The sequence below is a fragment of the Phyllobates terribilis genome, unplaced genomic scaffold (assembly GCF_046119375.1).
Source record: "Phyllobates terribilis strain yellow unplaced genomic scaffold, ASM4611937v1 Scaffold_5__5_contigs__length_657084704, whole genome shotgun sequence".
Classification (NCBI taxonomy): domain Eukaryota; kingdom Metazoa; phylum Chordata; class Amphibia; order Anura; family Dendrobatidae; genus Phyllobates; species Phyllobates terribilis.
Genome location: NW_027362765.1, coordinates 616,499,692 through 616,514,539, shown reverse-complemented (window position 1 = coordinate 616,514,539; position 14,848 = coordinate 616,499,692). Strand labels below are relative to the sequence as shown.

General features: G+C 44.8%; 1 protein-coding gene across 4 annotated transcripts in view; it reads right to left on the bottom strand.

Moving 5' to 3' along the window:
* The window catches only part of LOC141273761 (mitochondrial ribosome-associated GTPase 1-like), a 332,495-nt gene that overhangs the window by 32,806 nt on the left and 284,841 nt on the right, over positions 1 to 14,848 (bottom strand). The window lies entirely within an intron of this gene.

Here is a 14,848-nt window from a genome sequence, read left to right as displayed (position 1 = left end):
TTTCCAGTACATGTGGTGACAGTTTCCACACATACCGGAGACATTGACACAGGTAGACCCATTCAAATCTATGGGTCTGCGCACATGTCAGTGTGTTTCCACGGACCGTGTGCTCCACATGCTTGCATGTCCATTTTTTTGTGGATGCACGGTCCGCAAAACTGTCTCATGCTGAACAGACAGATGACATCGGTGTGTCTTCAGTGTGACACGGACCAGCGCCTGAGAGTGAGCGCTACAGTTAGCGCTGTACCCAAGCGCCGGGTGCTGAACACTGCCCTCATCATGGTTCCCTGCCGGCGCTGCGTTCAGCACCAGCAGGGACGATGATGATGGTAGTAGTAGTCTGCTCTGACCACTGGTGCCGGGGAGAATGAGCGGCTCCAGCGAGTGGGGTACCGGAGCGGCTCATTCTCACCGGCACCAGCGGTCAGATGATTACAGCGGGGGACATCTCCGGAAACGTGAGTATATGTATTTTATTATTTTATTCTTATTTTTACACAGAGACACTGTGGGAGCAGACTACTACTACCATCATCATCGTCCCTGCTGGTGCTGATCGCAGCGCCGGCAGGGAATCATGATGAGGGCAGTGTTCAGCACCCAGCGAATGGGAATAGCGCTAACTGTAGCGCTGATTCCCTGGCGCCGGTCTGGGTGATCCTGATGATGCACACGGTTACCACACGTGTGACACACACAGACACACGGGACACGGATATCTCTATTACGTTTTTTCCGGTACCGGATATATACGGGCCTGTGAAACCAACCTAAGAAGAATACCATTTCACTACTACTCTAATCAGAGTTGTGCCTGACCTGCACAACTTCACCAGGAGAGCAAATTCCATCTACACTTTTTCATGTCACCAGGAGTTCACCATGAAATGCTCCTATTTTTTCTTCTAATAATATTGAGTTGGGGGCTTGTGGGGGCAACCATACTGTGAGAGGGTCATCATTCTGTATTTGTGGGACTGTGAGGGACATCATTCAATGTTTGGGGGCTGTGGGTGAGTATACTGTGTTGGGGTGATGTGGGTGATCATACTGTTTTGGGAGGCTATGGGATCATACAGCAGGGGTCATCATTCTGTGTTTGGGAACTGTGGTAGATAATATTGTGGGGTGTCATCATTCTGTGTTTTTGAGGTCTGTGGGGCATTATTCTGCGTGGAAGACCTTAGGGACGATTGAGTTTAGGGGGCTGTTGGGGCAATCACACTGTCTGGAGGTTGTGGTGGACATCATGTGTTGGTGGCTATGAATGATCATAATATGAGGGTCATCATTCTGTATAAGGGTGGGGGGAGGTGGGTGTGGACCCACTGTGGCACAGGCCGGGCTTACCTTGCAGGGGAATACCTAAGTGTATTCAATAAAGCTGCTGATGGTGAGGATAGGCTGGGCAGCTGATAAGCACCAGGAACCACTCCAGGGAATTCCCCAGGTCCTTAGCAGCTTACAAGAGAGTCAGAGGCGCAGGCATAAGGTACAGGAGTGTGGGAGAGTAGAGTAGTTAGAAGGTCCGAGGTCGGGACAGGCGGCATGGGTTTACTATTCAAAGCAGGAGTCAGCAATTATACCGCATCTCTGTCTAAGATCGTACTTTGGACACTTGGCAGCGCGGATGTTGAATCACCACATTCCTCATACTATAGCATTACACGCAATTGGTGATCCGGCAGCAGCCTTCGCAGGCTTTGTATAAGAGTTGTGACTATCACAACCCTATCAGGTGAACGGATTTATTTTCTGGTGACAAAAGAGTATAAACAGTTAAGACCCTATCTTGCATTTCTTAGGCCAGGGAACCTAATTTCTGCAGGACACAGCAGTGTTAAATTCCTGCAGAGACTGGCCATGCCCTCTAAAGCCAAATGGAAACAGCATACAGATACAGCACTGCTGAGGAGTGCAGCATAAGGCAAACTCTGCGAGACGGCCTGGTATGAGAAGCCGTGTGGTGACCATAGTGAGTTGTAAACCTGCCTGAAGAAGGAGCCCTTGTGCTCTGAAAGCTTGCAAATGTATATTCTTTTCTAGTTAGCCAATAAAGGTATCAGTTTGAGAATATATTTTTGGCCATAAAAGTATTTACACCTCAGAATTGAGAATTTTGTAATGAATGATCAATTCTGGTAGAGAAAGAAGCAGATTTCTCTGATAAGACTTATTACAAATTTTCTATTTTGACGTCTACTATTGATTTATCAAATAAAAATGAAAACAAGGGTTACTCTTTAATAAATAGAAATTTGCATTTTCAAAGTCTAGTAGATTGTGGAAGTTTATTTTTTCTAAAGACTTCCATATGTATATATATATATATATATATATATATATATACATATTTGGGCCAGACACATGTCTGTTCTTGGATGTTTTCATCTCACAAGAAAACTTTTGTTCCAGGGAATTACACTTAGTGTATCTAAAGTCCTAAAATTTTTATTTTGTACCCCTCTATAGAAAAAAAATATCATCTCTGAATCAAAAGGAAATATTTGGATGCCACTGGGTCATGGGTACTGCAAAGATGACTGAAACTTCCCACCTTATACTATGGGACACAGGGATTCACCATCACAGTGCCTGTGAGCTTCAGCACAAGTCTGCTATGTCTCACAGCCAGCTTATCTCAAAGTTAAAAAGTCATAATTTTATTACTACCTTATTTAAAATGAAAGAACTCAGGTTCCCCGTCATAGAAAGAAAAAAAAAATAGTAAAACAATGGCATCTGTTAAGCACATCAAGATATTTATATGAGTACACAGTCAGGATGCCATACAAATACCCAGGGTCCAATTTCACAAGATATAATTTATACAGAGCAAATGGGGAGGGGTCATAGAGAAGGCCTGATTCTTTCCCTTATTTTATTCCTTAATGACACCTCTACCTTGCCGCAGAAAATGGCAACCTAAATGCACGGAAGTTTATGGGGTACTCTGTCTTGGTGGTTGCTTCTCTGATATTCCAAACGGATGTTTAAAAGCTCTATGTACTTAACCTTTGTATGTTAACATATACAAAAGTGTACGCAATATCATAATATGACATTATTCCTTTAATCGTGTATCTTATCTTTTAGATCAACTATTATAAATAAAATTGCGTTATATCACAAGTGGTTGCCTTGTTTAACCCCTTTACAACCCAAGGTGGTTTGCACGTTAATGACCAGGCCAATTTTTACAATTCTGACCACTGTCACTTTATGAGGCAATTACTCTGGAACGCTTCAACGGATCCCCCTGATTCTGAGATTGTTTTTTCGTGACATATTGTACTTCATGATAGTGGTAAAATTTCTTCGATATCACTTGCGTTTATTTGTGAAAAAAATGGAAATTTGGTGAAAAATTTGAAAATTTTGCAATTTTTAAAATTTGAATTTTTATGCCCTTAAATCAGAGCGATATGTCACACAAAATAGTTAATAAATGACATTTCCCACATGTCTACTTTACATCAGCACAATTTTGGAACCCAATTTTTTTTTTTATTGGGGAGTTATAAGGGTTAAAAGTTGATCAGCGATTTCTCATTTTTCCAACAAAATTTACAAAACCATTTTTTTAGGGACCACATCATATTTAAAGTCACTTTGAGGGGTCTTTATGACAGAAAATACCCAACATTGACACCATTCTAAAAACTGTACCCCTCAAGGTGCTCAAAACCACATTCAAGAACTTTATTAACCCTTCAGGTGCTTCACAGGAATTTTTGGAATGTAGAAGAAAAAAATGAACATTTAACTTTTTTCACAAAAATGTTACTTTAGACCCAATTTTTTTTTTATTTTCGCAGGGGTAACAGGAAAAAATGGACCCCAAAATTTGTTGTGCAATTTCTCCTGAGTAAGCAGATACCCCATATGTGGGGGAAAACCACTGTTTGGGCGCACGGCAGGGTTCAGAAGGGAAGGAGCGCCATTTGACTTTTTGAATGTAAAATTTGCTTGAACAATTAGCGGACGCCATGTTGCATTTGGGGAGCCCCTGATGTGCCTAAACAGTGGAAACCCCCCACAAGTGACACCATTTTGGAAACTGGACCCCTCAGGGAACTTATCTAGATGTGTGGTGAGCACCTTGAACCCCCAGGTGCATCACAAAAGTTTATAACATTGAGCAGTAAAAATAAAATTTTCAAATTTTTCCCACAAAAATGTTTTTCAGCCCCCACTTTTGCATTTTCATAAGAATAACAGGAGAAATTGCACTATGCAGTTTGTTGTGCAATTTTTCCTGAGTAAGCAGATACCCCATATGTGGGTGAAAACCACTGTTTAGACGCGCGGCAGGGTTCGGAAGGGAAGGAGCGCCATTTGACTTTTTGAATGTAAAATTTGTTTGAATAATTAGCGGATGTGCCCCTGATGTGCCTAAACAGTGGAAACCCCCCAGAAGTGACACCATTTTGGAAACTAGACCCCTCAGGGAACTTATCTAGATGTGTGGTGAGCACCTTGAACCCCCAAGTCCTTTACAGAAGTTTATAATATGGAGCCGTGAAAATAAAAAAATCCAATTTTTTCCACAAAAATGATGTTTTAGCCCCAAGTTTTTTATTTTCACAAGGGTAAGAGGAGAAAATGGACCCCAAAAACTTTTGTGCAATATCTCCTGAGTACGCCAATATCCCATATGTGGGGAAAATACAGTGTTTGGGCGCACGGCAGAGTTCAGAAGGGAAGGAGCACTGTGTGACTTTTTGAACGCAAAATCGGCTGGAATCGAGTGCGGACGCCATGTCGCGTTTGGAGAGCCCCTGATGTGCCTAAATAGGGGAAACCCCCCACAAGTGACCCCATTTTGGAAACTACACCCCTCAAGGATTTTTTCAAGGGTATAGTGAACATTTTGAACCCAGAGGTACGACACAGAATTTGATAACATTAGGTCATCATATTGAATAAGTTGTCATTAGTCTTGAGCGCAAGTGCTCGCTACTTGAGTTTGCATCGGATACTCAGGTATGCACCATGTATCGCGGGTGCTCAAGTGAAATGCTCGAGTCCCCGCCCGCATGTTTCACGGTTATTAGACACCACAAAAAAAACATGCGGGGATCGCTCGTGCATGGCAGGCAATCCCCGCGAGGTTTATTTGGCCGTGAAGCATATGTGGCGGAGACTCGAGCACCCGCGATACTCAATGCATACCCGAGCACCCGATGCCAACTCAAATAGCCATATCGCCATCTTTATTTTTTTTTACTTTTGAAAAAAAAACCAACCCTTACCCTACCCTAGCCCAACCCTTACCCCAACCCTAACATTAGCACAACCCTAACCCCAACCCCAACCCCAGCCCTAGCGTTTATTTTTTATGCCGTTCCTAGTGCGGTATAAGTGATTAGACTACCTTATTCTTCGGGTCGGTGCGATTACAGCGATACCAGAATCATATCGGGTTTTTATGATTGACATCTGTCACACACTAAAAGACACATATTTTGTAAAATCTAGTTTTTGCATCGCCATATTTTGAGAGCTATAATTTTTCCATATTTTGGCCGACAGAGTCATGTGACAGCTTGTTTTTTGCGGGATGAGTTGACGGTTTTATTGTTGCCATTTTCAGGCACGTGACATTTTTTGATCGCTTTCTATTACAGCTTTTGGGAGGCAGAATAAACAAAAAACAACAATTCAGGAATTGTTTTTTTTTAAAATTTTTTTATTCTACTCTGCGTGTGGTAAAATTGATAAGGCAGCTTTATTGTTCGGGTCAGTACGTTTACAGCGGTACCACATTTATATCGTTTTTCTATGTTTTGGCGCTTTTACACAATAAAAGCTATTTTATATAAAAAAAATTTTTTTTTCAGCGCTTTATTCTGAGAGCTATAACTTTTTGATTTTTCGGATGATGGAGCTGTATGGCAGCTTGTTTTTTGCGGGACAAGATGACGTTTTCAGCGGTACCATTTTTATTTATATTCAAAAAGACGATCGCGTGTTATTCCATTTTTTGTTTGGCAGTATGATGATAAAGCATTGTTTTTTGCTTTGTTTTTATTTTTTACCGTGTTCACTGAAGGATTTAACTAGTGGGACAGGTTTATAGGTCAGATTGTTACGGACGCGGCATTACCAAATATGTGTACTTTTTTTTTTTTCCATAATATTTATTGATGGGTACATTATATTTTTATTTTTGGTGGATTATTTTTTTTATTTTTTTTTAAATATTTTTACAATTTTTTTTTATTTATTTTTTTTCACTTTCTGAGAGTTTTTTTTTACTTTTTTACTTTGTCCCACTGTGGGACTTTCACTTTTTTTATTCTAATCGCCTGCATAGCATAGGGATGGAGCACCATCCCTGTCAGGGGTGGATTAAGAGTAGCAAGGGCCCCGGGCAGTTTAGAAGGCGCGGGCCCCCCCAGACACACACACACACACACCCCTGATTTATCACGTGACATGTCACATGATCCCCTGTGATAGATCATGTGATAGTTCACGTGAAATTAATTTGGCACAATATTAATTATAATATTTTTTTTTAGGCTGTGTGCCCACTATGCGTTTTTTAAGCGTTTCCACAGCGGCAATTCCGCTGCCGAAACGCTTAAAAAACGCTTGGTAGAAGGTCTGCCATGTTCCCCAATGATAATCCGCATGTGCTGTGTACATGCTGCGGAAATTTCCGCTGCGGATTATCATTGTGGAAAAATCCGCAGCACTACCAATTATTTTGCGGAAGTGCGGCGTTTTCGCCGCCATTGACTTGCATTAGAACGCATGGAATCCGCATCTCTGCATCTGTAGATGCGGAATCCATGCGTTTCAATGTGTGGATGGTACCCGGGTGTGGAGGACAGGAGACTCTCCTCCGGACCCGGGTACCATAGAACCTGTAAAAAAATAATAAAATAAAAAATAAATATTATACTTACCTTCTGATGGCCCCCGGTGTCTTTATCCGATACGTCCTGGCTTGCCGGCAGCTCGCGATGGTCTGAAAAGGACCTGCCGTGACGTCATTTAGTCATGTGACGGGTCACGCGACCGCTGACGTCGGCAGGCCATCAGAAGGTAAGTATATATTTTTTATTTTTTACCATTCTTTTACGGTCACACTATAGAAATCCATGCTGGTTGCATGGATTTATATAGCGTGACCAAGTTGTCAAGCACTTTCCAAGTGATGCTAAAATTGCTTGGAAAGCACTTGTCAACCCGCATGGGGAAATGCAAGTGAAGAACGCTTCACATCCGCATGTCCCTGGCAGGAAAAAGCATGTACAATCCGCATGTAAAATCCGCATGTAAAATCCGCATGCGTTTTTTCTGCCAGGGAGATGCAGAAACGCTCAAAAAAAATCCGGAACATTTCTGTATCGTGGGCACATAGCCTTATATTAATTGTATGACTCAATATGGAGCACACGTAGCCATCTATACACAGCGGGAGGCTGCACGGTGCCATCTATACACAGCGGGAGGCCGCACGTAGCCATCTATACACAGCGGGAGGCCGCACGTAGCCATCTATACACAGCGGGAGGAAGCACGTAGCCATCTATACACAGCGGGAGGCCGCACGGCGCCATCTATACACAGCGGGAGGCCGCATGGCGCCCCCCCCAGAGACAGCAGGAGGCCACACGGCGCCATCTATACTCAGCAGGAGGCTGCACGTAGCCATCTATACACAGCAGGAGGCTGCATGGCGCCCCCCCAGAGACAGCAGGAGGCCGCACGGCGCCATCTATACTCAGCAGGAGGCCGCACGTCGCCATCTATACACAGCGGGAGGCTGCACAGCGCCCCCCCAGAGACAGCAGGAGGCCGCACGGCGCCATCTATACTCAGCAGGAGGCCGCACGTAGCTATCTATACACAGCAGGAGGCTGCACGGCGCCATCTATATACAGCAGGGGGCCGCACGGCGCCATCTATACACAGCGGGAAGCCGTATGGCGCCCCCCCCAGAGACAGCAGGAGGCCGCACGGTGCCATCTATACTCAGCAGGAGGCCGCACGTAGCCATCTATACACAGCAGGAGGCCGCAAGGCGCCATCTATACACAGCGGGAGGCCGCACGGCGCCTCCCCCCAGAGACAGCAGGAGGCCGCACGGCGCCATCTATACTCAGCAGGAGGCCGCACGTAGTCATCTATACACAGCAGGAGGCTGCATGGCGCCATCTATACACAGCAGGAGGCAGCACGGCGCCATCTATACACAGCAGGGGGCCACACGGCGCCATCTATACACAGCAGGGGGCCGCACGGCGCCATCTATACACAGCAGGGGGCCGCATGGCGCCATCTATACACAGCAGGGGGCCGCACGGCGCCATCTATACACAGCAGGGGGCCGCACAGCGCCATCTATACACAGCAGGGGGCCGCACGGCACCATCTATACACAGCAGGGGGCCGCACGGCGCCATCTATACACAAGCAGGGGCCGCACGGCGCCATCTATACACAGCAGAGGTCCGCACGGCGCCATCTATACATAGTGGGAGGCTGCACGGCGCCATCTATACATAGTGGGAGGCCGCACGGCGCCCCCCCCAGAGACAGCAGGAGGCCGCACGGCACCAATTATACTCAGCAGGAGGCCGCACGCTGTCACGCATACACACAAACATATACAGACATATACATACACGCATAAACACATTTGAAACACAAAAATACATAATGATACACACAATGATATCTGCCTGCACACACACACACACATACACATACACACACACACAGACTCACCATCCCCCGGCTCCATTCCTCCTGCCTGCTCTGACTTCTCCGTTGCAGCAGTGCAGGCCGGGCGCGCACTGCGTGACGTTACAGCTAGGAGACACGGCCGCGCACACGTCCGTGTCTCCTAGCAGTGACACGGCCGGGCGCGCACTGCGTGACGTCACAGCTAGGAGACACAGCCGCGCACAGGGCCGTGTCTCCTAACCGTGACACGGCCGAGCCAGCACAGGGAAGTTAACTGCTGCAGTGCTGGCCCGGCCGATGAAGAAGTAGCGGCGGCCGCTGCTGGGGGAGCGGTCCGGGGCCCCCCTCCCGCCACTGCTACCAGTATGTGCCGCGGCGGCCCGCACATATAATGAGGGCAATCCGGCATTAGACACCCCGCCCGGAGCCGCGGGCCCCCTGCAGGCTCGGGGCCCCGGGCGGTAGCCCGGATTGCCCTCATTATAATCCGCCTATGATCCCTGTGCTATGCAGGCAGTCAGCGCTGCACAGTGAGAAGACTGTTTCGTCATGCACTGACCAAACAATCTTCCTGCTGTCTGGTGACCCGGATGTTGTCATGACGACATCGGGTCGTCATGGCAACACTCGGGAAGCGGCGGCAGACAGCGCTGGAGGCCGGAAGAGGAGGTGAGTATACCGATCACCTCCCCTTAGCCACCGCAATGCTGCGATCGACCGCTCCCTGCACATAGAACCGGTTGTCAGCTGTGACAATCAGCTGACACCCGGCGGCTTTTGCGCCCGCACAGTCTGTGTGCGCGCGCGATCGCAATGACGTACTAATACGGGTCAGGCTCTTAAGTCCCAGGGCACAGACGCGTATTAGTACGTCATGGGCTTTAAAGGGGTTAAGGCCGTAACCGAACCTTAGTGTTAAAAATTCGGCAAAACACAAGGACTTACGGGTGACAGTACGGACAACCAGACTTGAATGGAGAAACATGGACCAAAAAGACCTTTTGCAAGTAACTAAGGGAGTTTAACAGACAAGGACCAAGCGACCAGTCATGTATGCTAGAGCACAAGGAAAACAGTGGAAACAGAGTAAGGGACCTAATGACCTAGCAACAGTGCAGTGATGGAATTGTGGGGAAAATGGATATTACTCCAGGAAGTGAAAAACTCTTAAAAGGAGAAGGAGCAGACTGACTTTCCACCCATTTTGCCTTTGGCCTAGGAAACTGGCAACCCAGTGGGGGCAGAAAATATTCTTTTCTCCTACTACACAGAGCCAAACAGTATATACAGTTATATAGTATTCGGACTATAAGACGCACCCCCTACTTTCCTCCAAAATTTTGGAGGAAAAAAGTGCGTCTTATAGTCCGAAAAATACGGTAAATGTCTGCAGGCAAATGCTAGAAGTCTCGCAAACAAAAGGAATGAACTAGAGACTCTTATGTTGGTCACAGAATATCATGTGGTGGGCATTATGGAAACCTGGCTGGATGAAAGCCATGATAAGACAGGCCCACAGGACACCCTGTCTCTATGATGAGGAACATACTTGTGTTTCTGGGTGGCCTGTAGGCAGGCCTTTTCTGATCTAGGCTGATCTGGCCTAGAGCACCAGGATAAAACCCTGCCTACAGTCCCGCCCCGAAACCCGGGCATATCAATACCTCAAAACTGCAAACACAGATTACTCAAGAACCACAAGACGGATTTCTTCACCTCAGGTATCATTTTAATCAGTGCAGCAGCCTCAACATGACACTGCCTGTAGTTTACTTAGCAAAATCCTCCTGACAGGTTCAGTTTAAAACCCCTTCGCAACCCATGACGTCTTAGTACATCATAGGGCTCCTCCCCTGGTTCAGTGAGGGCTCCGGCGCTGAGCCCGCAGTGAACCGAGCACATGTCAGCTGATTCTTACAGCTGACATGTGCCCGCAACAGCCGCGGGTGGAATCGCGATCCACCCGCGGCTGTTAACATGTTAAATGCCGCTGTCAATCTCCGACAGCGGCATTTAACGCGCGCTTCCGGGAAGCGCGGTTCTAAGCCCCGCCCACCGGCGACCCCGTCATGTGATCGCGGGTCACCGATGGGTGGGCATGACAACCCAGGGTCTGCAGCAGACGCCTGTGGTTGTCATGATCTGGTCGCTATGAGCACCACCTAGTGGTCGGCGCTCATAGCACAGGACCATTTCTGCTACATGCAGGGGATCGGATAGTTGCTGCTTATAGTCTCCTATGGAGACTATTGAAGCAAGCAACAAGTGAAAAAAAAAGTTTTTAAAAATATAAAAAAATAAAAAAATATAAAAGTTTAAATCACCCCCCTTTCGCCCCATTTAAAATAAAATATTAAAAAAAAAAACCTACATAGACATATTTGGTATCGACGAGTTCAGAATCGCCCGGTCTATCAATATAAAAAAAGAATTAATCCGAACGGTAAACGGCGTAATGAGAAAAAAATTCTAAACGCTAGAATTACAGTTTTTGGTCGCCGCAAAATTGCAATAAAATGCAATAACGGGCGATCAAAACATCGGATCTACCCCAAAATGATATCAATAAAAATGTCAGCCCGGTGCGCAAAAAATAAGCCCTCACCCAGCCCCAGATCCCGAAAAATGGAGACGCTACAGGTCTTAGAAATGGCGCTATTTTTTTTTTTTACCAAATTTTGGAATTTTTTTTCACCACTTAAATATAAAAGATCCTATACATGTTTGGTGTCTACGAACTCGTAATGACCTGGAGAATAAGAGTGGCAGGTCAGTTTTAGCATCCATTGAACGTGGTAAAAAAATAAAAAATAAAAAACAACTGAGGTATTGCACTTTTTTTGCAATTTCACCGCACTTGGAATTTTTTTCCCGTTTTCCCGTACACGATATGGTAAAACTAGTAATGGCGTTGAAAAGTACATATCGTCCCGCAAAAAATAAGCCCTCACATGGCCATATTGACCACAAAATAAAAACGCTATGACTCTGGGAACAAGGGGAGCAAAATATGAAAACGCAAAAACGCAAAAAGCTCTTGTCCTTAAGGGGTTAAAATCATCAATGCCAAAAAGAGAAAAACAGATGGTATCGGCCCCTTAAAAGACGATAATAACAAGATAACTATAAAGGACAAAGAAAGGGCTGAGATATTTAACAGGCACTTTTCATCCATGTTCACCAATGAACCATCTGTTCCAGGGATCTTTCAACAAGGCAAAAATCAAAGTTCACCACCTGACATAACTAATTTAAGGCCACGGCCCCACTATCAGTATTCGGTCAGTATTTTTTCTCAGGAGTGGGAGCCAAGACCAGGAGTGGGTGATAAATGTAGAATTGGTGCACTTGTTTCTATTATACCTTCACTCTTATACCTCGCCGGGTTTTCACATCTCCATTCTTTGTAGGTGGGAAAACTTGCAAAATCAGCAGTGTATCAAATACTTATTTTCCCCACTGTTGTGCAATTTCTCCTGGAACCCCCACAAGTGACACCATTTTGGAAACTATACCTCTTGTGGAAAACACCTAAAGTTGTAGTGAGCATTTTTAACCTTCAGGCGATTCACAGAAGTGTATAACATTGGGCTGAGTCAATGGAAAATTACCATTTTTTCCACTAAAATGTTGATTTAGGCCTAACTTTTTATTTTTCAAAACGTGTAATAGGGGAAGATGAATGGTACAATTTACTATGCAATTTCTTGTGAGTACGCCAATACCCCATATGTGGTCGAAAACTACTTTATTTTGTGATTTTTTTTATATATATATATTTTCTCAATTCTTGTCTAAACTTTTTTTTTTTCACTTTATTATAATTTTTTTTTTACTCTGATCGCTGGTATAATGCATTATAACAAGTGATGAGTGAGCATGCTCGCCACTGCTCGGTACTCGCCCGAGCATCTCAGTACTCGAGATGCTCGGAGCTCGCCGAGTACTTTCGAGATGCTCGGGCGGGAGCTCGGGTCCCCGTCCTGCATGTTTGGCGCTATTTAGAGCACCAATCATGCAGGGATTGTCTGCCACTCACTGTAATGTCACAGCCATGGTGGTTGTGGCATTACAGTGATTGCCCAAATCGATGGGAACAGTGCCAACAGTGAAACATGAAAAGCCGGCAATTCAGCAGCGGCATACACCGGTACCCGACAATTTATAACAGAAAGAATAGAGCATCACACATAGATTAGATAGATAGAAACATGTCAGTCACATATACACTGTGTTCCAAATTATTATGCAAATAATATTTTCTCAGATTTTCCCAAATTACCTATATGAATTGCAGTCATTGTAATTTTCCCGTCAAATAACTATTAGAGTACAATTGAAATGCCCCGTCTCATGCTGCACATAACACATCTGCAGCTCTGGCTGCTATGGGCATAAAAGGGGACAAACTTATGGTGTGGCCCCCATGCTCTCCTGACCTCAACCCCATTGAGAACCTCTGGAGCATCATCAAAAGGAGTGTCTATGATGGCGGGAGGCAGTTCACATCTAAGCAACAGCTCTGGGAGGGTATTCTGTCCTCATGCAAAACAATTGAAGCAGAAACCATCCAAAACCTGACAAATTCAATGGACGAGAGAGTTCAGAAGCTCCTTTCAAACAAGGGGTCCTATGTGCAAATGTAACATCACCTAGAATAAAGTTTTGAGTTGAAAACTGTTTGATTTCAGTTTGTAATAAACTGCTAATGCTTATAATTTCAAAAATGACCATTTTATTGTTCTTTATTAAAATGAAAAGGTTGAAAACTCTGCTGTGCATAATAATTTGGAACATGCATTTTGAGTGCAGTTTGAGTGTTTTATTTTTTTTAAAATATACTGTTATCATAGGCAGTTTGTACAAAAACCTTTCAATTGTACTCTAATAGTTGTTTGACTGGAAAATTACAATGACTGCAATTCATATAGGTAATTTGGGAAAATCTGAGAAAATATTATTTGCATAATAATTTGGAACACAGTGTATAAGAAGTACAGTGATAGTGTTGGTTACTGTACTTGTCATTGAGTGTTAAAGGATTTATTTAAAAAAAAATAATAGTGTTTTCATGCACCCATCTCTTTAAAAAAGCCAGCCGGCAATTCATCAGTGGCATACATCGGTACCCTACAATTTAGAACAGAAAGAATAGAGCATCACACATAGATTAGATAGATAGAAACATGTCAGTCACATATATATGAAGTACAGTGACAGTGTTGATTACTGTACTTGTCATTTAGTGTTAAAATAAAGGATTTATTAAAAAAAAAATTGGCGTAGGGTTCCCCGTAATTTTAGTCTCTAGCGGAGGTTAAGCAGACAGCTGGGGCAGATGTTTGAAGCCTGGGAAGGGGGTAATACCCACGGAGCTTCCCAGGCTACTAATATCAACCCCCAGCTGAATACCTAGAATTTACTAGCTATTAAAATGGGGGACCCAAGAAAAAATTACGTGGGGTCCCCCCTATTTTAATAGCAAGCAAAGGCTAGGCAGACAGCTGGGGGCTGATATTAATAGCCCAGGAAGGGTGCCATGAAGATTGGCCCTCTCCCAGGCTAGAAACACCAGCCGTCAGCCGCCCCAGAAATGGCGGTGTACGCCGCTGATGAATTGCCAGCTTTTTTAAAGAGACGGGTGCATGAGAATCGGAGGGCACTAGTGTGTTCCAATTGCCCTGCTATGTTTTTCATGCACCCTCCTATATACCCTGCCTGGCTGTCTGCCTGCCTATATATTCTACTTGCCTGATGTTTAATTGAGCACCGTTCCCATCGATTTGGGCAATTTTTGACCTTCTGCAGACTGCCGGGGGGGGGGGACCGCCAGAAAAATGCTCGAGTTTCCCATTGACTTACATTGGGCTCGTTGCTCGTAGCAGAGTTGAGGATCATCAACGTCCTAATTAAGGCTTCAAGCCAGACTCTGTGGATCATATCTTTTTTTGCTAATAAAGAGGATAATTGTGTGTGTGTGTGGGGGGGTGCTTTTTACAATCAAAGGACTTTTGTAGGTGTGTCTGTTTATTTCTTTTGACTACGGGGTTAGTAATGGTGGTGTCTCACAGACACCTCTCCATTACTAACCCCAGGGCTTGATGACATTACACAGCTGACAAACTCCAAAGCAATTATC